Source organism: Corvus hawaiiensis, chromosome 2 (assembly GCF_020740725.1).
Source record: "Corvus hawaiiensis isolate bCorHaw1 chromosome 2, bCorHaw1.pri.cur, whole genome shotgun sequence".
NCBI classification, from domain to species: domain Eukaryota; kingdom Metazoa; phylum Chordata; class Aves; order Passeriformes; family Corvidae; genus Corvus; species Corvus hawaiiensis.
Window position 1 is genome coordinate 120,084,123 of NC_063214.1, and position 26,510 is coordinate 120,110,632.

The window sequence follows — 26,510 nt, forward strand, 5'->3', positions numbered from 1 at the left end:
GAAACCCTGAACTCCAGCACAGGTAAATTTGTTGCTGGCATAGATATGCCACCAAATTTCTGCTGATCCACCAGAATTCCTGAAAAACTTCCTGGTGCATTATTGGGTGTATTATCTCCCGTTTAGTTTTCATGGACAGGGCTGCAGCCATGTGTCCAAAACCTGTGTCTGACCCCTGGGTGGGAGCTACAGGAGAGTGATGTGCGGAAGGGTGGGATTGTTGCTCATTAAAAAAATAAAAAGTCCCTTGAACATACATTCAAACCAAGCATTTGAACTGAAAAAGCGTGAAGAACAAAAAAAAAAAAAAAAAAAACAAAACCAAAAAACCAAAAAACCTAGAAAGCCATGGAAGTGTGGCCTCTTCAGAGTTTCCAGCTGTAAAGTGCTTGGAATTCTGAGCCCGGCAGGGAAGCTTTGGTGCTGATGGAGGGCACGCCTTGTGCCAGCTGGGCTCTGCTCACCTGTGCCAGCCCAGCTGCCAGGGGCTTTGCCAAGAATGGGAGCTTAGGTCTTTTGCCAGCTTGTATAAACGCTGTTCCCGACAGAAAAACAATGAAGTTGGTCTTTTTCCCCGCCTGGGAGCCATTAGAGAAAGTCAGAGCACTCCTTTTACAGCCTGGCTTCCCTTTGATGGCCACCTTCCTTATCAGCACAGCTCTGCCAAGGGCTGGAGGTACTCAGGGTTTAGCGTTTGAGATCACAGAGCTCAGAAATGAATGGAAGTGTGTAAGAAGAGGCGGGACAGCCACTGCAGCTTTCCTCTTGTTTCATTGAGTCAGCAGACACTTTATCCTTAGGCAATGGCAATTAAAAATTCAAATGGGCAGGCAACTCAAGGTGCAGAACCCCATTCATTCTGTGAAACAGCAAGCAAAGACCTGGCTTTTGGGGCTAGATCCACTTGAGGCAGGGCTGGAGGAGCACAGGACTAGAGATGGGGAGGTTGTAAATCCCCCCTCCTGCCCCTCATGGCAGCGAAACCACGCACGAGCTCTGCAAAGTCCTCTCCCATTTTTCACACTCAGTGTTCCAAAAAGCTGAGCTCCAGCACTTCCAGCCCAGCCGGCCGAGAAGGTCGGGGCTGCTCTCAAAAGCTGGGTGTTTCCATACCATGGGTTATGAAAAAGCAGCCCTAACCCAAATCCCCAGCAGGAAACGTTTCTTACTCATGCTCTGCTCACAAGTTACTCTGCCCGGCAGCCAAGCTCATGGAGAGCAAATGCTTCTGCCAGCAGCAGGGATGGGCTCCAGGTGTGAGAGGGTCCGTGGGTTATGAGCAAACACAGCGCTCTCATAAAGGGAGAGGAGCTCAGGAGCTACCAGGCTCAGCCCTGTGGTCTCAGACAAGCTGCTTTCACTTTGTTTCAGTCTTCCCACCCAAGAAAAGAGAATAATATTTGCTCGCCTCCCTCGCCAGGCTGTTGGGAGATGGCAATGAATGTCTGCACAGTGCTGCAAACACAGAAGGTGTTAGAAAAATGTGGAGCCTTTAGGTTCCAGGCAGCATATTTGAACGTTGCAGGAAAGGGAAATGGGGTGCTCAGACACTTGTGGGGTGAGCATGACAGGTTTATTGCAGGCAGGAATGTTTAAACTCGCAAATACAGGGGGTGCCAAAATGTGCTTATGAGGAGGTGATGGACTGCAGGCACGCCATAAAGCACGGCCCTGCTGACCAGTGGCACTGGGGGGAGAGGTGGATGGCTAACCTGAGTGGGCTGTCACATCTGTCACCCTGCCAGCACAGTGATCTGGGGCACGGGATAGTCGGGAGGGGGCTGAGCAGGGGTGAGGGAGTGTGGAAAGGAGGCTGATGTGCCCTAGGAATCACCTCAGAACAGAGCCAGAGCTGAACGGCGGGTGCCACAAGCCCTTGCCTGCAGGCACTCGCTATCAGGGATGTGTGAGAGGTGTTTGTGCTCCTGCAGGGCTGGCGAGGGCTGCAAGTGCCACCACTTCACCGCCCAACGCCGTGCCCTGCGGAGCTGGCACTGCTCCTGTGGGATGTGCTGGCTGCTGTGCTGAGCCCCTAGCCCGCCCTGAGTGTGAGGAGAGGGACAGGAGTCATTCCCTGTCCTGCTTTCACTGGCAGGGTCACTGTCCCAGCACACTCACAGCCTGAGGGAGCAGAATTTGGTCCGTGGTGTTCCCCAGGGTACCCAGGTTGGACATGGCCAAGTGCACATTCTTCCACAAGTTCTGTGGTGGTGACAGGGATTTCCTGGGGTGGGTGGCACTATTAGCAAGGGGCAGCCCAACAGCCTTGTCCCCAGCCACCAGAGCTCTCCTAAAAGGGCAGAAAATGCTTGGTGGGAAGGGGAGATGCGATGATGCCTCATTGCACGGGGAGGCACCGAGTTGGGCACTCAGAGGGACAGGGAGCAAGCCGGGCTTGGGGCTGTGACAGAACCACTTCCCTGGGCTCAGGGACGAGCAGGACGCTGCTCCCCAGCAGGGCCTGGCAGCCACTGCCTCCCCATGGCAACTGAGACAAACAAACCCCGGGGCTGCAGCAGAGCGATGACTGAAAGGAAAGGGTAAGGGAGCAGCCAAACTATTTTTATATTTCCGAACTACGCAGCAGCTGGTTTTTTTCCTTTTCCGTGCTGAATGGTCGTGGTGGTGAGTGTGCTTGCTGGGTGATATCCCCCCTCCTTGCCCTGCTAGCTTTTAGCTGAAGTCTCAGCTACTTGACTGAGAAGGTTCCCGTTTGTGGGTCTCTGGCTCATGTACAGTGTTTGTTTCCCTACATTAATTAATAGTGTGAGTGTGCACACCCCAACACCTGCTTTGCAGAGCTGGGACATGCATGGAGTGAGTGTGGACACCCTCTCTGGCTTGCTACATCCTTCCAAGGGGACAGCCTGCCAAGCCCCAGGCTGCAGGGGATCCCAGTGGCTCTGTGCCACCAGGTGCCATCTCAGACATTTCTGCTCCTTGCGCCCCTTGGAGGTTTCTCCCAGTAGCCAGGCTTGGGCACAGGCAGTGGGGGTGGCAGAGGGGCAAGAGCTGGGTAGGAAATCTCTCCACATGACTCCTGGAGGTGTGGGAATGTCTCCTTTGGGAAATGAAGACCCTCTGCTGTTCTTTATGAAGTGTGAGAAGGGATGAGAATATTCTCCTTTCACAGCCAGCTCAGGGGCAGGATTTGGACCAGGCTCTGGTGGCTGAAGGCTCCCAGGTGGGAGTGGATTTGACTCACCTACCTGGGCTGCCTCCATCACCCAAGGCTCCCTTTACTGGCAGCAGGAGAAATGGGTGTGTTTTGGGCATGAGTCAACTGGCCTAATTTTGCCTTCTGTTTTACGGTAAGGTAAGGTGAATTCCTCTGGATTTTCCTCCTCCTTTCTGTTGGCTGTTAAGGGACATTAGCCCAGATAAACTGATGCCTCCAGTGGGTTGATGAATGGCCATCCCAAGTTAGTTACTGAGTGTTAGCTGCCCATGTGCCCTCCCCTAACCTGGGCAAACACAACCTCAGTTAGCTTTACTCATGCTGCAAGAGCGCCTGTAGGGATCCCTGAGTTGTGACAACTTATTTTTTATTTCAGTGTGAAGAGAGGACAAATCAGTGGTTCAGAAACCAAAGGCCAGCTGTGAGGAAGCCAATGCTGCCATGCTCCCTCCTATTAATCTGATTTTTCTGTTAAAAGGTTCTCCGAGCGTTTTGGTGGGAAGAGTTTCACAGCAAATCACAATAACACAGAGGGAAGTGAAGGAATTACTTCAGAGGTAGCTCTCTTTGTTCTGCCTTCGTTTGCTTTTACTTTTCCACTAGATTTACCCATCAGGCTGGAAGCCACGGCCAGAGTGCAGAGATGAGGGTATCCAGGATTCCTGGTGCTGCAGCTGCAGTTTATTACCAGGTAGGCTTGGGTTAGGACACCACTGTGTGAGGCAGCACGCAGACAGTTCCTAGCCCAATTCATCACAAAAGCAGCAGCAGTTGCTGGTGGTGATCACACGTTTGATGTTTTCCTGCTGGAAACTCCTGGAGGATGGGCAGCTTCAGTGAGCAGCCACTGGGGCCAGAGGTGAAGCCCTGACCTGGAAAGGAGCCTTTGTGGGGTGGTGATTTATGGCCAAGTCGTACAGCCATCACTGGAGGACATCATAGCAGCTCCTGCCACAGTCATCATGCAGAAATCTCTCTTCTTACTGGAAATTTGTTGTTTAAGGAGATGCTGATCAAGCCAGCCCTCCTGGCTGGGCTTAGAACAGCCTTGGAGGTCAAGTTTCAGCATGCAGCATGGTACGTGCTAACAGGTAACTGAATGAATGAATCAAAACGAAAATTAACGAGGTTTCAAAGGTGGAGACAAGTCAGAGCCACGTCTTTACACTTAAGTGGAAGTTTGGCTTAAACACCCCCCGCCCCTACACATTTGCCAGGGGTTACAGCTGCTGGCTCAGCGCTTGTTAAGCAATCGGGTAAAGCACTTTGTGTTCCTGCCTGGTGGCACAGACACATCAGCTGAGACAGCCACGGCCTGGTGTTGTTTGGAGGAAGGGCTCGGTTCGGTTTGGGTGGGTATGTATGGGAAATAAAGGAACAATAACCCCATTCTTCACGAGCCCCGTAAATCGGCCCTTTGTTCTCTCCTCCTTGATGTGCTGGAGGAAAGTCACTGCAAGTGCCATTGTTTTCCCAGAGTGTTTTTGAAGGGCTTCAGTGTGTTCCGTTCCTCAGCTTAATTCAACAGATTTACTTGTTTGCAGAATATTTCGGATGAAATATTCGAGGAGAAAGCCAAGATGGTAATTCTGTTTCTCTGCGTGCATTACGAACCACCTCCGGAAAGATTTCGAGGCTCCTTTGTTTGCGTTGTAAGAGGTGTCTGAGAATGATTTGTTAATTAATTCAACCTAGACAGTCTATAAAGAGCCTGAGGTGGTTGCATGGGGAAAACCATCCTTTTGTGCCTGTTACTCTTTGCTTTGTGGGCCAGGCTGGGGCACTGCCCACGTTCCCCTGGCCCTGTTCAGCTGACCAGCACCATTCAAGCTGTAATTAAGCAGTTCCTAATTTCAGAAGACTGGCACAGAACTGGAAAGGGTGGTCCTGCTGAAAAGCTCACAGCCACGCTAACATTCTCAAAGGGAGGTTTTTTTTTTGGCTGTAGGTGTGCTGTACATCCATTACACATCCTAAAGCAATTATAGGAGAAAGAAGCCATAAAAAGGGCTCTGTGCCCAAAACCTCACCTGTGTTTTCCAGCTGTGTTAGGGTACCTAAGAAAAGCCATTTCCTCTTTCCACAAACCATCCTTCTTTAAAGGCAGCTATGTGTGGAATAAAAGGTGGTTTTTTTCAGTGCTGCTGCGAAGTATTTAAGGAAAGTGTTAATAAGACAGGTCTCCTTCACAGGCCAGCTGAAGAACCCTTCAAGAAAAGTCTCCCCTCCACCCTCCCCACACCACTTCAGGGAAAGGAGAGGTGTTGTTTCCCTGCCACAAGAGCCGTCTGTGCTGAAGATCATGAAAGATGAGACAACTTTACCCCTCTGGCCGTGTTCCTGTTGGCACTCCTGCTCTCCTGTCTGGTCTCACTTCGGTGGCAGGGGGACAGAAACACACTTCAGAATGGAGAAAAGCAGCAAGGACTTAGTTGCTGCTCTGTAGAACACTGGGATGAGTAGGAAAAAGTGGTTTAATACCTGGGAAATGATGGGTCCCTCTGTCTGCCTACCCAGACAAGCCCTGGCTCTCAGCATAACATAAAACAACTTCTTTTCTTTTCTTTTTTTTTTTTTTTTTTGTTATAAAATCAATAGGATCAGCAAAGTGGTGGTTGCATGTGATGTCGGTGAGGCAGAACAACAACAACAAAAGTGGTTCTGAATTAAAACTTCTGGGGAAAGCTTGGCTTTGAGCTTGGAATTGGAGCCATGAACATGTGCGGGCTTGCTGGGAGGTGATGCAAGGCACGGAGTGAAAATACACCTGAGGTGTCCCCTGGGGACTTTGTTAACTGCTTCTTGTTATGGGCTCTGATCTCCAGCAGCAAGATCCGTGGGGATAAGGCAGGGCTTGCTTCCAGGGGAGCTGAGTGAGGAGCATGGATAAGAATGCGCTTCCAGGAGTCATTGGCTTATCCATTCAAAAGCCGCAGCGCTTGGAGCGCTGAAGGGTTGGCAAGGTGCGAGTCTGAGGAGAGCGGGCCTGCAGGCTGTTGTAGGGGTGTAGGAAAGTCTCCCGAGATGACTCAGCCCAGGATGAAAGAGAGGGAGTCTTGGGGGAGGGAAGTAAAACTGAAACTGGCCTCTCTTCGATTTGATTTTTGAAAGACTCCAGAGGGGCAGGGTGGGGCTGGATGCGAGGAAAGAGGGACTGGATGCAGAAAATACGATAAAACAAGAGGAGCCCCTGAGCTGGACCATGCTCAGATGGAGATGCTCTGGCTGCTTCTCGTTCCTGATTTACCAGGAAAGTGGGAAAATATGAGCAGGAGGCATTAGTCATGGCATTCCAGGTAGTCCTCAAATACACTGGATTACCAGAGAATTCACTAATAGAGAGGTGGGTGATGACTTATAAACAAAGAGCTTTTAGGGCAGGAAGTCACAGTTGTTGAGTGATAATAATGGATGGGGTTTGTAATTATTTTAAATAGAACACTGTGAAAGAATGAAAAACGGTGCAATTCCCTCTTGTTGGACAGTGCTGTAGGCATCAAAAAAATGAATGCTGCACAAGGAAAAATGCCTTTCCTGCCAAACCTGCCAGGCCAAGACACTCCAGCTTTTGTGAGTCCATGGGGAAGAATTTCTAAAAATGGTTTTTATATCTATTATCACCACTGTACACCTGTAGGGCTCTGTGGAACCACAGCAATGCAACCAAACAGATGGGAAACAACTTCTGAGCCTCTTGCAGGTGACTCAGTGGTGAACGGGAAAAATCTGTTGGGCTCAAAATTTGCTGTGGAAAAAGGCCAAGGACAGCATGCAAAAATAAAAGCATTCAAAGCCTTTACTACTCCCACTTCTTTCAATGGGGTTTTTTAAAGACCTTGCTGTAGTCAGATTTCTTTTCTTCAGTATAAGTGGTTTGGACCTGCCTTTGAAATTTCACTTCATACTCCGTGTGCTAATTTATACTCAGAAACCTGAGTCCACACTCTGTAATCCTCTGCAGGCAGGGTGTGGAGTGTAGGCTTGCAAATGCCTTCAATTGTCTTTTGAAAGCAGAGAAAAAGTTGGAGTTTCAAAGCTCCGTGTTTTATCACTCATGTTATTGATGGATAGCACTGAGAAAGAGTCAGCTAGGACAGGGGAAGGGATTAAAAAAGACTTGTTGCATCACCTGGCCCAAGTATATTCTCCCTTTTCTAACTCATCAAAGAGTAGGTGGATTATTTGGCTGTGTGATCCCACAGGAAGCCTCTTCCACAATCTGGTTATCCCAGTGATTTAAACATTTCATCTGATTTACAGCCTAAATAAATGGATGGCCAGTGTGTATCCATATGTTCTTATGAGGAAATTATCCTGGCAGCTCTTCCCAAGTGTTTGTGCCCAGCATGTTTTAGAGAACACCTGACTGACAGAATTATAGGATCACAGAATATCTTGAGATGGAAGGGATCCACAGGGATCAGCCAGTCCCACCCCTGGCCCTGCCCAGACCCCCCACCAATCCCAGCCTGGGCATCCCTGGCAGCGCTGTCCAAACGCTCCTGGAGCTCTGGCAGCCTCGGGGCCGTGCCCATTCCCTGGGGAGCCTGGGCAGTGCCCAGCAGCCTCTGCGGGAAGAACCTTTCCCTGCTCTCCAACTCAAGCCTCCTCTGAAACAGCTCCATGCCCTTCTCACAGATCCCCCTTTTCAGTTTTTATTCTGCTCTTTTCCCAAGGCAAAGCTTTTAGCAAAAGTATTCTGGTAATGCAGCGTTTTTTCTTCTGATTATCCTGATAACCCTTCTCCATCCCCGTTTTGTGCCCCTTGGGAATTCGTGCTGGGAACTGGAAGCAAGAATTGTACCTGCAGTTGCAAAGGAAATCTGACCAAAAGCTTGTACAGTGGCACTACTTCAACCCTTCCTGAGGGATCCCTAGCAGAGGCACCTCTTTGGAAGCATTTTAAGGCTGAAGTTCTCTCTTCACATCTGCATCATGTTATCATTCCTAACTGCTCTTACCTCAGGGGAAAAAGCTCTGTTGCTGCCAGGTGATGAATTCCTTGCTTGCAGCAAAAATATCAGTAGTTCCCAGATGCCTGACCTTGTGCTACTGAACTTCCTCCCTTTTCTGCTCCTTCGGATCATGAGGCTTAACTGTAACATGCTCTAACATTCTGAATTGGAGCTGCTTCCCAGTTTTGTGTCATCAGCAAACTTTATTAGCACATGCTGACGCTCCGAGCCAGGGCTATGAGGACAATTATTGAGTCAGATCAGCCTTGAAAACAGTCCTGGGGAAGGAGCCTCTGTTGCTCTGACTCTTCTCCCCACTGCCTGAGGCCCCATCCCTTTAGTTTTGCCCATCTCAGCCTCCTCCTTCTCCAGGTAAACCCATACCTTGGCCTGCAGCATTGTTGGAACTGAGGGAGGAGAAGTTTATCACAGATCTGATCTCTAGAAAATCAGATACCAGGTTTGATAAGAATAATCTGCCCCAAGAATAATCTGTGGCGAACCTGTCTCCCATCTTGCCACATCCACCTCAGTGCCTTCAGCTGCATGTTTTATTTCCTCCCTTAAAATACATGCAGAGGAATTGCTTGCAAGGAGGTGAGTCCAGCAGGCTCACAGCTGGACACGTGTGTATTTTTACCTGGGGAACAGCCCAGGCATGAGCTTGGCTCTGCTCTGCGGCCACACAGAGATCCCGCCCTGCAGCTGCACCAATCGCCTTTTCCCTGCCCTCCAGAGAGGAGTTCAGTTGTTTAATGATACATCTCCATCCCTGGCTAGATGGGCATGCTGGGAATTCCTGTGGGAACAGAACCATGGTTTAAACAGTGCTTGTATCAACTGTGCTTTGCTGGTGCCTGAAACGCCACGAGCTGTGCTGTTTCCCTCCTCACTGACGAGAGTCTTCTAGGAAAACTTGAGGTCAGAGATGATATTTTTCCTTTTAAAAACAAGCATGAGCTGAGTAACTGCCAGGTTTGCCCCCGAACACACATAAAACAGAAAACCGCCACTTTTTCAGGTAGCATCCAGTGGTGTTTTATTTCTGTCTCAACTGCCAAAAAAATCCATCAAGTGAGGAATCTGAAGAAATTTACTTCCAGAATTCTTTTGATTTAAATAAATAAAAACAACAAACAAACCAAACCCAACCTCCGGACTTCACTGTAACACGGTAGGGACAAACGAGCCCACTGCAGGATGTGACACGAGGTTTTACATGGCAGCATCTTTTTCCACAGCAGGGGCACCAGTCTCCTTCCAGCGGCACCACACCCAGCTCGATGTTCGCTCCCGTTTCTTTTGTGCTGCTGCAGAGGCAGATTTAACCTTTCCCGGATGCGTTTTGCAGCGTGCAGACACACACAAATGGTTGGCCATTTCCTAAATTACCGGCATCTCCCTGTTGCTCGGTGACAGTCCCGGGCTGTTTGTCTGCCGGAGCAGATGCAGAACAGACCCCAGGGCGCAGGTTCGTGAGTGTCCCCATGGCCAGCCCGGCTGCTCCAGAGAATTCCCTGGCGCAAGAGGCTGGCAGAGATCAAAGGCAGGTTTGGAGCTGGTGGGTCTTGCATTTTCCGCCCCATCTCCACAGCGTTTCCCAGGACAGACAGCATGGTTGCAGCCCTCCTGAGCAGGGATTTCATCTGGATGAGCAGAGGGATGGAGCAGCTCTGCTGGGAGGAAAGGCTGCGAGAGCTGGGATTGTTCAGCCTGGAGAGGAGAAGCTTTGGGCTGAGCTCAGTGTGGCCTTGCAGGGCCTGAAGGAGCTGCAGGAAAGCTGGAGAGAGACAATTCCCAAGGGCTGGAGGGCCAGGAGCCAGGGAATGGCTTCCCAGTGCCAGAGGGCAGGGCTGGATGGGAGATTGGGCAGGAATTGTTCCCTGGCAGGGTGGGCAGGCCCTGGCACAGGGTGCCCAGAGCAGCTGGGGCTGCCCCTGGATCCCTGGCAGTGCCCAAGGCCAGGCTGGACATTGGGGCTTGGAGCAGCCTGGGACAGTGGGAGGTGTCCCTGCCCATGGCAGGGGGTGGAGCTGGATGTTCACTGTGCTGTTTGATTCCAGTTAGGAAAAAGGACAGAGAAGTACAAATGATAAAATCATCAGGTCTAACTGGCTGCATCACACAAGTCCAAAATAATTTCCAAATGCTCAAATGAGTCAGGAATGAAGAGAGGTAGGAAAAGCTGTTTATGTCAATGAAACAGGAGTATCAACAATTACAATTTTGGATAGGCAAAAAATAAACACTCTGCTCATATTACTTCTAACTTGCTGATTTTTTATAAACCTGTCATACACAAAGAAGTTTAGTACATATACTAAACAAAACAGAGAACTTTTACAGTCCTTTTATTGCCACTTTTGGCCCATATAATGTAGCATTTACCTCGTGGTAAGGATGTAGCACTCTTTCCAAAGGAATGCACCCATGTCTACACTCAGCATCTCCCTCTCCTTGTGTCTCCATTGCCAGGGTATTTATGAGTATGTGCTACATTATCTACGTGTTCTGGCAGCTGAAATGAGTGAAAATGGCTTTGTTATTATTTGGTAATTAGAAGTGAGTCTTTCTTTGAGGAGAGTGAGGCTCCCCTGGAGCACCACTGCTTATTTTAAATATGTTGCTAGGAAAGGGTCAGTGAGATGAGGCAGCAGCTCTTGCTCACACCAGCCTGAACATTTTTAGGGCACACTGAAAGTTGGATGTAGCCTTTATCCCTGCTCCCTAAACCCAGAAAAACTCCCCACTGGCTACTATTCCCAAATCTCTGAAATCAAATCCAGTGAGAGGGATCAGGAGTACAGAGTTTCCACAATCTTCTCCTACTTGGAAACCTCATCCCCTGCTACTCCAAGCCCTTGGATGGTGAGGATGGAGTAAGATATGATGGGAATGATACGGGAATTATTTATCCCAGTCTGCCTTGGGATTGTTAACCAAGTGAGCATCAAAGGAAGCTCGCAGCTATTCATTTGTGACCTGGGCAAGATGAGGGATTTGTAATAAAAGATATACAGAATATTCACAGCAGCTCTTTAGAGTGGCTCATTTCTTGTTCCTGGTAACTTCCCAAATCCAGGGAAAGGGGCAACTCCCTGCAAAATAAATCATGGGATGTACAGCAGTGTGTAGAGGCATTCTTTGTCTACAGATGTTCTGGAGGGCAGATTTAAATCAAAGAGTAAAGTGCAAATCTGCTCCTAAAAGATTACTTTTCGTAGTACAGGGGAACACAGAGACTGAATTTGGATAGCATGTGCACAGGTAGTCTGTAATTCAAAAATGCTGAAGTTAAGCGTTGAGAAAACACCAGGAAAGGTGTCATGGAGCAGTAAGAGGAGCAGGCTCAGCAGTCAGACACCATCTGACAGAATGTGAAGACGTTGCATAAGCTGCAAAACAAGAGGTGGCACCTCAGCAGTCACGAGAGGCAGCCAGAGGAGTGGGAATGCGCTCAGCCTTCCAAGCCTGCTGCCTGTCTATCGATTTTACCCACACCTCATACAAATTTAGTGTCTGCTGCTCGCTCACCTGCTCCTTGCTGGGGGTGGAGGATCCTCCTACTACATTTTCTGTTTGCCAGGAACTCGGCACAGCAGCTCTGAGTTAGATCCATGCCTAAATTAACCCTTTGTTGATGCACTGCAGCTGTTACCATTCCAGACCCAAAAGAAAGGAGTTCAGGAAGTTGCCTTTGCTTGAAGTGGAATTAGAACTGGTGTTTCTGAAATTTGGGGCTCCATAGGTGGAGTCCTGTGGGCAATACTGCATCAAAAAAGTTATTTAAACACTTACTCAAGGGAGATTGGGGAGGGTTATTTCTGGGTTTGATTCTGACCCGTTGGAAGGTTTTTTGGGGTATATTTGCTCTTTTAAAGTCTGAGCATAGGTCTTTTCATAGGGCCCACTGAACATGATACTGTTGAATAATTGTGCTGCTGAGAAACAAATAATTTGCTTTGCTGTTTTGTTCTGCAGATGAATTCCAGTGTTCACCCTGCATTGCTGCTGAAGCAGAATATTCATGTGACAATTTCAAAAGAAAAGAGGGTAGATTTGGATTAGAAATTAGGCAGAAATTTTTTACTGTGTGGGTGGTGAGGCCCTGGAGCAAGTTGTCCAGGAAAGTTGTGGATGCCCCATCTGTGAAAGTGCTCAAGGTCCAGCTGGATGGAGCTTGGAGCAGCCTGGTCTAGTGGAAGATGTTCCTACCCATGGCAGAGAGTGAAATTAGGTGATTTTTAAGGTCCCTTCTAGCCCAAACCATTCTATGATATGTTTCTATGAATTTCTTCTTTGGAAAAGCTTAATGCATTTCTGTGATCACTGGAAGTAATAAATCAAATATATATTTGAGTTTTCAGAGCTTGAATATTGCTAAGTAGTGACTGCAGTAGGTTTCATTATCTGGCTGAGAAGTCCTAAATAAAAAAAAAAACCAACTGCAGAAAACAAGTCTGACTTGAACATCTGGAGGACGAGCAGCAGGAAAACAAATGAAAGGGCCTGCTGTATTCTGTGCCAGGAGGACTCTGCAATCCAGAAAGAGATGCAAATGACTAAGGCTGAGTGATCTACTTTCTGTAAGCAATCAGCTGACAGACTTAACCCCTTTTCTTGTTTGCAAATTCTCCTGGAGTAAGCGCCCGCTGCTGCCGCTGCTTACAGATGTGTTTGCTATTTGCATACACTTTGTGAATAAACTCCTGCTCAGGGGGGTTAGTCATGAGCCACTCAGCGTGACTATTGCCTGAGTGGGGTTGTTTGCAGGCTGTGATTCATCGGACCTGCAAGGGAGCTGGAAGGAAGGCTGCGTGAGCACGGCTGGAAATATGTGTACAGATGCAGATTCACAAATCGTCAGCGTGTTTGCGATGCTTTTCATCTCTCTGCAAACAAGCTGCTCTCCAAAGAAAACTTTGCACCAAAAAGCGCTTCGTGCTTGACTTTTTCTATAGTTCACTCCAACTTTCTGAGGGGAAATGCTGGTGGAAGACTTCTTGAAACCAGTTGTAGCTGTCTGTGTACCTCTGGTAATCTCTTACGTCGAGCAAAGTGGCAAGTGGCCACCGTGTGTGATGGTGGGTGCCACAAGCTCCTGAGCCTCAGTCACACGGTGCTTTCCTGGGGTATCCATTAGTTTTCCTTGCTGCTGCAGAGTGTCCTGGCAGGGTCTGAGGTCTCTCTGCCGTCAGGGTTTGCTGCTGGTGAGGTGAGTGTGGCAGAGGATGCAGCACTGCTGGGGTTGCGGCCCTGCAGGGCTGGGACAGCAGGGTAAATGTGGAAAATTCTGTGTCTTATGTGTCACAGACACATAAATGCCTCAATATGAGTGCAGTGGATATCCCAGCTTCAGGTCAAGCTACCATTTGGGTTGCACTGGGAAAAGGCCCAATGCCCACACACCGTGTCCTCAGAAAAGACCCCTCCACCTTCTAAAAAACAATCACAAGGTCAACTCAGAGACACTTGACTGGCAAAATGGCCCAGACCAAGCCAGTGCTGAGCACAGAGCTGAAGTTTCTCTATTTGAGTGCAAAATAGTGACAAAAGATGAGTTTTCCTTTCTCGGGAGGGTCATGCTGTAAGTTCCATGAAATTTACTTCCAGAGCTAATTCTGGTGTCTTTTTAACAGCTTTGCTCCCTGGGAGATGAGCTGATATCATCACCCTGATATCATTTTGTGGTGAATCCAAGGGATGCCCCCTTTCTCCTGGCCTGGTGAGGCAGGGTTTTGGGGGGATCTGTGGGGTGCAGGTGCCCCATGTGTCAGCTCTCTCCTTGTGGACAGGGGGGAATTGTGTGCAGGGCTGATTTCCCCAGCATGGGGCCAGCTCAAGGGGCCCCACTGCACCTCACCTGTGCAAGGGCCGATGCAGCTCCAAGTCCCTGGGATTTTTCAGCCTGGTTGGGGATGTGATGTAACCAGGGCTCTGGAATGATTAGCAAATTTAATTAAAAAATAGACTTTATATCAAATGCAAACTGTCTGTAATTTGGGTGCCTTCCTTCCCTTAGCCTAATTTTCATTAAGAAAACAATCACTTCTGCTTGAGGCTGCGTTTTTTTGGGATAAGGAAAAGGGGAAGAAGAAGCTGAAGAAGAGCCTTTCTACTTCAGTTTTAAACCATGAGAAGGCATGAAAACAAAACACATGGTTAGGGGATTTGTCCCAGCCCCTGCAGCCCCCTTATCTTCCTTGTTTTTTTCTGCTGACTTCCTGCTCTGGACTCCTTGGCAGCTCCTGGGACAACATCTAAACTTCGCAAACGTGAAGGAATTCAAACGGAGCCCGGGACATCATCGCGTTCTCCAAGTGGGCCATAAATCAGGGTTTGTTATGGTCCTTCTCTCGTGAGGCTGAACATGTGCAGGCAGATAAGAGCCTGCATGAAGGAGAGGCAGAGACAAAAGAAACACCGGTAGGAAAGACCCCGTAAGAAATGTTTTGACAGCCTCAATTGAGCTGAGCAGCCACGGAGGGGCTGGAGTGAGTTCTCATTGTTGCGGGAACAGGGCCCCACCTAATTTGAAGTGAATTTGCTCTGGGCTGGAAGGGAGGTCTTTCCCTCACCATTGAGGTTTCGTGTCAGTGGCAGCGGGATTTTCCCGGTGAGGCAGTATTTTCCAGCCACAGCAAGGGGGTGATTCATCAGCCAGATCGTCCAGCGATATAAATAGACACAACATCCACCAGCTCCAGTGGTCTTGCACCGACTTGCATCAGCACAAGAAAGTTAGGATGGAAAGTTCCCATCACTTTGCCCTGTCCCAGCCACTGCCAGCTGGGCTCTTGCTGTACATCAGGCCTGGCTGGAGTGAGGAACAGTTAGAGAATTATCCCAAGCAAGTTGGAAAACTCACTTTTTTCTTAGTCAACAGAAGGTATAGGTTGGTTTCCTCCCAGGAAGCTTTCTCTTATATCCATCTTTTTTATTTTTTTAGCTTGCTTTGCCCTTGGATTGACCCCTTTTTTCATAGAATCCCAGAATGGTTTGGGTTGGAAGGGACCTTAAAGGATCATCTTGTTCCACCCCCTGCCACGGGCAGGGACACCTCCCACTGTGCCAGGCTGCTCCAAGCCCCAGTGTCCAACCTGGCCTTGGGCACTGCCAGGGATCCAGGGGCAGCCCCAGCTGCTCTGGGCACCCTGTGCCAGGGCCTGCCCATGCTCAAAGTAAAAATTTTTTTCCTAATATTCAGTCTCACCCTACTCTCTGTCAGTTTAAAGCCATTCCCCCTTCTCTTGTGTCCTACATGCTCATAAATTCGATTGTTTGGATGTTTGGGGTGTGGGATGTTTTGCTGGTCCTCCACAACAAAACTGGGCACACAGAGGATCCACTGGGGAGTTGCTAAACACTGGATTTAGCAGTGGATTTAAGGTTTTTAAATTAAATATTAATCATTTTAACTGGGCAGGCGGCTGCTGGGCTGGTGGGAGTGGGAGGTTAACCCGGGCAGCAGCTCCAGACAAGGAGGTAATTATGTTTATTCCCTGGCTGCATTGTGTGGAATGCAGATGAGGGTTTAAGTGCTTTAATTACGTGTGCAAGGTGTCATTCCTATTTTACAACAACACGAGCAGGGTCAGCTGAGCCTGGATCTGTTGCCTTGGCTGTGTTTGGGTTTCCAAGCATCTTCCACACTGCCTCTTTTTCCTGCTTGTCCAGCATATTTCCTAGGAATAAGACTCCGTTAAATGCTGCTCAGAGGTGTTTTTACTCCCCTGGTGCTCCATTATTTGCTCCTTTACGATGCCACATCATGGACAAGGGTGAATGACTGGTTAGAAATGCTTGTTATTTTCAGACATATTCAGTGAGGCATTTTTTGCATTTTTGTTATACTCAGGCCTCTCAGGAGAGGAGGAATTCCATAATTTGCTGAGCTTGCCTCCTCCTTGTGAAGGATGGCTTCAATAATGTCTCCAACTTCCAGAAATAAAATACAGAGACCTGTTCTCTTTATGTTTGGTTTGGGGGGAAAAAAAAAAAAAGGAAAAAAGAAAAATAGGGAGATTCCTGAAATGCCTGCAGGAATTTGGTTTTGGGGAGAGTGGGCAAACCTCCATTCCAGCTACAGCCAGGCCAAGATTAGCACCAAGAATCCATATCAAGAATGTAGTGGTTACATCAGATGGGGCCTCACAAGGCAGCTCATGTCCCTTCCATAATCTTGTTTCTGCCAGCCAAAACCCTCCTATGGAAATGGGATCAGCAGGGATGCCACTTTAAAGGGTCCCCATTGCTCTGCTGTGCCTGCTTCCTTGGCCTGTGTCCTGGATCTGTGAGGTGCCCTGCTCTGTGACACGGATACTGGGCAAGCGGATCCCAAATGGGCATTATGGAGCCAGGAGCAGCTCCCATGCAAGCAGCAGTGACTCCTGCACTGATGGAAGTCTGGAAGTGAGCAGGAAAATCTGGGAGTTGCTGCCAGAGCTGTAATAGAAATGAGGAGACAGGATAGTTGCTGTGGGTCCCCCTGCAGCAGGGCAGGGTTGGGAGGCTTGGGGAGCTGTGGGGAGGAAGAGCAGGAGGAAAAGGAGGAGGAAGAGCAGCTCATTAGGTGGCATTCTGCCCTCTGATTGCAGGTGGGAGCATGGGAAGTGGGGTTGGAAAGCGGGAGTGGCTTCTCACAAGAATCCTATAGCCCAGGACCCAGTGCTCCTGGTCATCCTGGGAGCCATGGCTTGTGTGTTGGGACCTCAGGCAGGTGACTGACTGCCCAGGAGCCTCTGGTCCCAACAAAGCCTGCTTCTAGATATCAAATTTTGGGGGAAAAGCTCAAACTGGTGACCAGAATATGCCTGCAGAGTTAATAAACCAAATTAACTGGTCAGGATTATGGTTTAGAAACCTCAAGATTTGAGCTGTGGGTCGTGGTTTTTTTGTTATTACTGCTTCTTTTTTTGGAGTTGGCAGATCTGCTAGCGTCAGTCCTCACCTCAGTCCCACCAGTTGTTTTGTTGCTTCCCAATTTCTGGTTCCCTAAATCCCTGGTGTTTCAGTTGGACAGCCTTCCCCTCTGGTTGTTCACTGCTGTGTGCTGTTTAAAAGCTGTCAGGCCTGATTCTCATTTTCACTCTGGCAGCACAAACCTTCACACCCACTTGAGGGTCCTTTTCTTCTTCCAGAGTGTTGGAAGGAGGATTTGGAGCAGTGTGGATCTAGGAGGGAGCCATCCCCATCGCATGGGGCTGCGTGTTATGCAATTCCTCTGGTTTTGAGCCAGCTTGCAGCATCCTCTGTGATCCTGCTGCATGGAAAACCAGGTGCAAAATGTCAGCTGGGATTTATTGCTGCAGTTTGTGGAGCCTTGGGCCTGCTGGCTGCTCCCACTGATCCAAGACATGCTGGGGATGAGGGAAGCACCTGCTTGCAGTTTCTGCATTGGAGCTGCTGGAAAACGTAAACTTTCCTGTGTTTCATGTTCCACGTGCTGCCAGCTTTCTCTCCAGCTGTGAGGAGCAGCCTAATGGCATGCTAAGGTCTGTCCCTCAGCTCCAAGGAGACTCCAAGGAAACACAGGATGGATTAATCCTGTTGTGCTCTGTGCAACACCAGCACTCCCAGCACTTGTCACGTGCCCATGGTTCAGGATGGATCCGTCGTGCATCCAATGTAAAATTAGTGGGTGTGTCTTATAAACAAAAAGCAATAATCCTGTGAGTCAGAGTTGAAAATTTTCCCTTCTGTGCGAAGTGTTCATTATTCTGGAATTTTAAGTGAGGGGAAGGGCTGACTGGAGAGGGTTTGTGCTCACTGGCTGCTTCCTCCAGCAGCTGGGGACATGGCCAGCGATGGCTCTTCTGATGTCCCGTCCTCTGCATGCATTTTTAGGGCTGCTGCTGATGTCTTAAGGTGGCAACTTCCCTTCCTGAATGTGAGGCTGAGAAGAAGTTGTTTTAATTTTTTTTTTTTTAAATTTGATTTTGCCCATCTTGTGTTTTTAAATCAATTTGGAAAAACATCACAATTTCACAGTAGACATGTTTTCCCAGAGATGTTGGCATCACATTCAGGCATAAGCCATAAGAGGGGTTTCAAATGCCTCAGTGCTTCTGGGAATGCTCTGCTCCAGAGTCCAGATTGGCACAGGTGTATTTGATCCTCAGTTCTGTGGTTCCCCGAGGCAAGGTGCTGGATCTACTTAGATCTTTGGAGAGTAGGACATACAAGGAGAGGCTGAGGGAGCTGGGAAAGGGGCTCAGCCTGGAGAAAAGGAGGCTCAGGGGGGACCTTCTCACTCTCTAAAACTACCTGAAAGGAGGCTGTAGCAAGTTTGGGGTCAGACTCTGCTCCCAGGGAACAGGGACAGGAGGAGAGGGAACAGCCTCAGGCTGGGCCAGGGCAGGCTCAGGGTGGACATCAGCAGGAATTTCTTCATGGAAAGGGAGCTCAGGCCTTGGCAGGGGCTGCCCAGGGAGGTTTGGAGTGCCCATCCCTGGAGGTGTCCCAGGAAGGGCTGGAGGTGGCACTCAGTGCTCTGGGCTGGGGACAAGGTGGGCATCGGGCACAGCTGGGACTCCATGGGCTGGGAGGGCTTTTCCAAGCTCAGGGATCCTGGGATTCTCTGATCTTTGTTATGGAAGGTAAATAGCTACAGCACGTCAGTATCTAAGCCAGGGAGAATCACTTTTCTAACCCTGACAAAGTCCTGCAGAAAAGGATCGGGTGGAAAACACAGGAATCACTTCCCTGCCAGTTACCAGAAGATCCTCAGAGCACTTTGGTGGAATTCCTGATGTGTGAGACCTGAAATGCTGGAAACATCACCCTGTGCTTTCAGGCTCTTTGTCAGCTGGAAGCCTCTGCCAGAGCTGCAGTGTGGCGAGGAGTCTGCTTCTCATCTCCTCACATCTGGACCCTGTGACATTAATGGCAAAAGCAACTCTCTTTTGCAACTCCATGCAAAAACTGCAAGCGTCAGCCCTTCACAGCTAATGAGAACGGAGCTGGGGGAGAGAGCTTCTCCCACAGTGCCCCGTGACAAGTCAGCTGCATGCCTCTTGATCCATGTAATTTTACTCCTTGTGGAGACCTCACATAGGCACAAATAGAGTGATTTGAAAATAGTGTGACTCCTGCTTATTTATCTTGCAATGAATTCAATGTCTTAAATCACTGCCCTGCTAAAAGCCTGCCTTTCTCCAAGATCACATCCTATGAGGTCAACTCAAGCAAATAAAATGGCTACTAAATCTTTGGTTGTCATTGCAACACTTTTTTTTAAAATTATTTTTATTTTCTAAAAACAACAGAACACTCCAGTATTCATTCCAGTGCCATAAACAAGTTATGTAATTGAGTATTTATCTGAAGAGAATGAGAAATGTGGAATTTATTTCTAGGACTCGAGCTTTAAATAAACAAGACAATTTTAAACACAACTCCATTTTGGATAATGGGATGTTTTCATGGACATAATGGCTATTTGCAGTGTATTTTCCCATGACTTTTTTTTTTTTTACAATATGACATTTAAATCTGAGTAGTACAGAATCTTTGTGCATTAATAGAGGTCAGCTCTTCTCAGCAGTAAATATTTGTATATATTTGGGTGTGTGTGATACGTCTCATGCAAGAACTGCGTGTAACAGTGGGAGTTAATTTGGTTTAATCATCAAACTGTAAAAATCTAACTGATTGATCAAACTCATAGATTGGTTTCCTAGTACAAAAGGCATTACATAAGTATGTTTCCCTACTTCTATTAAATATTCTTTATGTAAATATATGGATACACCTAAGGAAACATTACAAAGTGCTGTGATCCCTGTTCTTAGCTGTGGAAAAACTCAGTGCTGTCCCATGAAAGTAAAACACCACACAGACATCAGTATTTTCAGGTCGTGTGGCACTTTTTATTGAATCCAGACCGCAGGACTGACCCCCTGCTCTGCTGGGAGGAGCAACTGGTTACAGCAGAACCACCTTGTGAGGACAAAAGGGGAGATTTCTGTCATCTGGCCAGCGGGTGGTCCACAAAATTTCTGTTTTCTGTTGGAATGTTTCCAGCCATGCATGTTCCTCTGCTGAATCATCCCTGCCACACCCACACAGAGCTGAGATTTGCCTCGAACAAGCGCTGATGCCCGAAATAGATCTGAGCAGACATGTGCAGCAGTGTTTGTCAAAGGAGAGAAAGGCACTCTGTGTTTCATTTTATGTTTACTGGGAGCTGCAGCTAGTTCATGTTGGAAGAGAACTTTCAGTCCTTGTTTTCCAGGAATGGTGGGGTTTTTTTCCCTTCTGTTGGTGTGAGTGACCTGCAGAGAGGTCATGGCAATGCTTCCCCATCCTGTATGTTCTGATGCACTTGGAAGAGAAGGAATAAAAAAGGGTTGTGGGAAGGTGTCTTGAGGTGGGCAAGCACTTTAAAGTATGGGATGGAAGTAGATGAGGTGACTTTATTCACACCAGCCATAAATCAAAGTTGAGCCCTGGCATTTTCCAATGCAAAAAAAGATGAACTTGGAGTGCTGGTGGGTGAGAGCTGGACATGGCCTGTCTGTGTGTGCTGGGATCAGAAGCCAGCTGTGTCCTGGGCTGATCCCACACTGTGACCAGCAGGAAAGGAATTGGGATGGTGCCCCTGTGCCCCTGTGCTCAGGTGAGAGCCCACCTGCAGAGCTGCCCCAGCCCTGGGACCAGCACAGGGAGGACGTGGAGCTGCTGGAGAGAGGCCAGAGGAGGCACCAGGATGAGCAGAGGGATGGAGCAGCTCTGCTGGGAGGAAAGGCTGCGAGAGCTGGGATTGTTCAGCCTGGAGAGGAGAAGCTTTGGGCTGAGCTCAGTGTGGCCTTGCAGGGCCTGAAGGAGCTGCAGGAAAGCTGGAGAGAGACAATTCCCAAGGCATGGAGGGCCAGGAGCCAGGGAATGGCTTCCCAGTGCCAGAGGGCAGGGCTGGATGGGAGATTGGGCAGGAATTGTTCCCTGGCAGGGTGGGCAGGCCCTGGCACAGGGTGCCCAGAGCAGCTGTGGCTGCCCCTGGATCCCTGACAGTGTCCAAGGCCAGGTTGGATGGGGCTTGGAACAACCTGTTCAAGTGGAAGGTGTCCCTGCCCACTGCTTGGAACTGGATGATCTTTAAGGTCCCTTCCAACCCAAACCATTCCATGATTTCATGTTCCTGTTTGGGGGACAGTCCTGCTCCTTGCTATACAGCCCTGTCCTGAACTGGACACCCCTCCCTGAAGGATTCCCACCAACCCCATGCCAGGGCAGCAGCTCCTCCTTGCAGATGAGTGACCTGATCCACTTCCCCATATTAAATAATATCTGCCATGCTGGGCTTTACCTCTGTCACACTGCGAGTGGCCTTGCCCAGTTACAACTGCTGGGTAAGTGAATTTTTGTTTTTGCAAGGGCCTGTCTCCTCCCCACCCTTCTGCTAACCCACTTTTGGGCAAAGCTTCCCACTTGGAAATCAGCCCATCCCATTAACCTCTGCAAGCAGGGCAATGATTCCAAGTGCCGGAGTGTTTGGGAGCTGCTCCCAGGGGAAAGCAATTCCTGCTGCTCAAGGAGACATCACTCTTGGGCAGCTCAAAGCAGGCAGGGAGAGGGAGAACCAGCCTGGGCACAGAAGGTCCCGTGCCACCTGCTCTGGCCTCCTGAGTAACCAGTAAAAAACTGGTTTTATTCCCAGCCAAGAGTCCCCATCTCCAGCAATGATGCCAACACATGTTCAGCTCCAAGATATCCACACCTCTTATTTTCCAGTTTAGTGATGCAGTTATACAGATAATTCCCTTGAAAACCTTCCCAGTTGAGAACTCACCCCTTGAAGCCTTGATGCCATTCAGTCACTAAGGTCACTCGGTAAATCTGTGCTAAAAAACATCCCAGCCCCACATTGCTCAGGAAAATCCCCGCTGGAATTGGAGCAGGGAAAGCTGGTGGTGATGGGATTGTGTGAGCACAGTGGAGGTGGAACAGTGTTTTTTCCCCCTTCTCTTTCCTTGGAAACAAAAGAGAAACATCAGAAGAGGATTGAGTCCATGACATTACTCGTAGGTGTGTGTGTGTACCTGGTACTTATTTACGTTGGCGTCTGTGTACGGCTGAGCAGATAAAATGAAAGAATTTAGGACATATCTGGCAGGGCCACACAGACTTTTAGAACACGAGATAAACAATGGATGATTGCATGTTTAAAGCATTTTCCTTGATAACAGATTGAATAATTTACCAGTAATGACAGGGAGGGATGGAGCGGTCAGCGAACCACATTGTGCTGCAGTTGCAGCACACCAACTCCAGCCATGCTGCTGGGGCTATTCTGTTTGTTTGTCTTGGATATAATATTTTTTGGCAACCATCCGTTGCCTTTACACCAGAGCAGATCCAGTGGGAAACGCCCCATGGGAAGCGTGGAATGGAGTGTGCGTGTAGAAGCAGCGTGGGGGAAATGTGGGAATTCATTTTGTGCTGGCTTGGAGGAGATGCACTGAACTGGAGAATGTGAATGGGCACATCTGACAGAAATAGACCCATGAGCAGGATTATCCTACCTGGTCACAGCAACACCTTTTTTGTCCAGGAAACACAATCATTGAATGGTTAAAACTGGAAAAGACCTTCAAGATTATTTAGTCCAACCCCTGATGAATCCCCACCTTGTCAACTAAACCAGAGCACTGAGTGCCACATCCAGGCCTTCCTGGGCAGGGATGGGGTCCCCAAACCTCCCTGGGCAGCTCTTTCCAAGGCCTGACCACCCTTTCCATGGAGAAATTCCTCCTGATATCCAACCTGAGCCTCCCCTGGTACAGCTTTAGGCCATTTCTTCTTGTTCTGTCATGGGTGCCTGTGAGAAGAGGCTGACCCCCACCCTGCTGTGTTATTTCTCCAGCTTTCTTTGCCGTGGCTGAAGCACAGGGCACCAGGAGTTCATCCATTTGGTGCTGTCAGCTCAGTTAGATGATGCCAAGCTGTGTGAGCTCATGGGTTCAACCCCTTCAGCCTGCTGGACATGATAGAAAATCACCAGCTTTGTCTAAATTACAGCTTGGCCCTCAATTAGGTGTCAGGGAGTCAGGTCACTGTGTGGGTGCTGCTGTGACTTGGGTCAGTGGTTGCCTGCACCCTGCAGAGCTTGGGGACGTGCTTTTGGGCTCCTTCCTCATGCCCAAGCTTCAGGCTCGAGCCCCAGTGACTCAGATGTCGAGGAGTTTTATCTTGATGGACACTGTGTGAGCAAGCCTGGCCTCCAGATCTGACTGGGGAAAGGTCTCAACAGATGGTTCAGACGTGCAAAGTACTCACATTTCACTGAAGAACAGGATTTATGGTGCATCAGACATGTAGGACTATTTTTGTTCATCTTCAGTTTAGTTTCACTTAACTCTTCATTTGCTTCTTTCTGCTTTGTCTTTGGGAGCATCCTGACCCAGCTCCAAGTTGTCCCAGCAGGGGAATCAGGATTTTCCCATCTCCTTGGCTGTCCCAGCTGGGCTTTCCAGATACTTTTCCCCCCCATCCCTGCTTGAAAGACAGAGGCAGCAACCCCTGACCAGGACAGAAAGGCCAGTGGGCAAAGCCAGGTTTTGCCCAGGCCAGTGGGCAGAGCCAGGTCTTTCCCAGGCCCCCTCTCACCATCCTGAGGAGCAGTGCCATGCACAGAGCAGCCACAACACCCTCTTCCCACCCCATGGCCATGCAGGAGTCCTCCCACTGCTCTCCCCATTGCCCTTTGGCATGGGTTGTCACCCATCACTGCTTGTGCCCACCCTGTGTCCCAGTGCCCTGCCTAGACAGGGTCTGTCCCTCCTGCCACGCAGCCAACACAGGCTGGATTTCATGGGAATCCTGTGGAAAGTCACTGACAATGGCTGTGCAGCAAACAGGTAATTTTGCTGTATGCACAAAACTTTACCACCTGTTTACAGCCACCTTGTGTAGGAGGGACAATTTAAACAAAGGGGAATTTTAAGGGGAGAAAAAGTTTCTGTGACTTTTAAAGTTGATATTGCAGATAAAGAAGGGAGAGGAACCTCAAGGCTGCAGAAGATGAGTAGGTGCATTGAGGAACATGAGTGTTAGAGCAGGTCTGAGATATTTTCATTTTCTTCTCCCTTCTCTTTGAAGGGAGTGAGATGATGTGAGTTGCACAGTGCCCTCGACCCATCTCACATGGGATTTCAGGGTTTAAAATGTGAAGGGCTCCATCCAGCCCTGCTGCAGGAGGCTAGGAAGTTTTTTACTCCTTCCCCAAAAGTTACTATTCCTGTAGCAGAAAAGCAGGCGGGTTTATGACTCATCCATTCAAGATTATATATTAAATAATAAGCTGGACTTTGAGCTGTGGCAGCTGAGAGGCAGCACATGTTTGCCAGCTCTGTTACAGGGGTGACAGCTGGAAACCTGGCCATTTACATGGTGACTTTTGGGCTAAGAAAAACCTCCTCACCTTCAGCAGGAGCTGGGGAAAGCAGCTTGGTTTTTCATGGAAAAACCATTGTGTTAGCTCTAAAAAAGAGCAGTCAGAAGCTGGGGGATTTGAAGGTATCTGGCAGTGTTTGTGCTGACCTGGGATTCATCTTGTGAGTGAGAGAGAAAGAGAAAACCTTACTGAACCTGGATGGGCAAAATATTCCAGAGCAAGCGAGGGGAGGATCACTGTCCTGGTCTAGGTTTAAGTAATTAATATTCCTGAAGAGGAGAGCTGCTTCTTGATGTTTATCATAGAATCATGGAATGGTTTGGGTTGGAAGGGGCCTTAAAGCCCAGGAACACCTTCCACTGCCCCAGGCTGCTCAGACCCCTGTCCAGCCTGGCCTTGGACACTTCCAGGGGCAGCCACAGCCTCTCTGGGAAATCTGTTTAAACCTTTTATGGCTCCTGCTGGTGAAATCATGGCCATGCAGAAATATTTGTTTCTGGCCTTTACATCTTCACCCACAGCAGATTCAGCTGTTTCACTGTGGCTTACAAAGCATGGGCTTTGCAAACTTGCATTTCTAATTTTTCTCTTTGCAGACCTTTTGTTGTGGCTTGGGTGTTTCCCATGGGCCTGCTGCCTGCAGCAAGCCCAGCAATAACCTTCGGTGCTGTGGGCCTGTTGAAGGTTTAGGGTTAATTTGTCCTGGAAAGCAGCTGCAAGATCAGCCAGAGGATGAATTTAGTTTCTTTGGTGGACGTGCCAGGCTAACACTGTGCCTATGCAGACAGATTCCACTGGAAGGAAAGCTAAAACGGCAGTGAAGACAAAGGAGCCTGAAATGTAAGGGTTTAAGATAAAGAGACTGAACTTGAGTTTATTAGCCAGTAGTTTTTAAACCTTCCTTTCTACTCCAATCCAAATAAGCTCTGGCTACCCATCTGTGTTATGACCATGCCTGTTCTCTCTGCAAACACACACCCAGCCTCATGAAACACCATTTTTCCACGCAGAGGTGGGGTTTGCTGCTGTGGTCTTGAAACTGGACCAGCAAGAAGTTCATGTCACAATGTTCCTGTTTGCCTATCTCTGCTTGTTACTACAAAAAAAAAATTTGTGCTACATTTGCTGGGGCTGTTGAAGTTTGACTTTGACAACTTGGTGCCACCTGATCCATTTCGAGCAAGAATTTCCTGCTGCCTTGCAGCTGTGGCTTAATAGTCCAGGATGGTGCTTTCTTCCCCAGTTGTGCCCGAGGCAGATGCTGGTTAGGGATGGTTCCCTGTGCACACATCTGCTCTGCTGTGTGTCAGTCACGAGATCTGCTGGGCTTGTGTAAGCCTGTGGCGAGCTCTTCTGGCACTGGGTTTTTCTGTGTACGGATCACTGCCAAGTGTTCCAGCAAGAGTGAGGGCTCCACGCTCTGACAGCTCCCCACTGCTCACACATATGGTTCCAAAATCATCTGTGCAGACATTTCCCTCCTCTGACGAAGCGAGGTGTCTTTACGCCACGGTGCCGTTAGGTTTTCACTGGAAGGTTGTTTCAGAAATAAACCTCCGAGTTCTTCACTCACCAGTCATTCTTGAAAACGAACTCAAGTTTCTTTCTGAGTTGTATTTAGCTAGAATTTGCTCCCAAGCACAGCAGCAGCAAGGACAGGCATTACCATAAAATCGTGTTTATTAGTAAACTCAGTGACCTGCCCTGGTGAAAATCCCATTCCAAAGTTCCACCCTGTTCCTCAGCAGTAGGTGCAACCACCGAGTGCTGTTAGTTTTGTAGTTTGAGGCTTAAACCGCCCCCCCCCCCCAACTAAACCGACATGTAATAATTCGCAGATGTTGGCAGCCAGCAATGATGCATGAGTTGAAGCTCTCTTTGGGTGCCAAACCACAAATATATATATCATTTTTTATAGTCTCCCATTCCTGGAACTGAAAGAGGCTTCAAAACAATCAATATGTAAACACAAATACAGAGCACT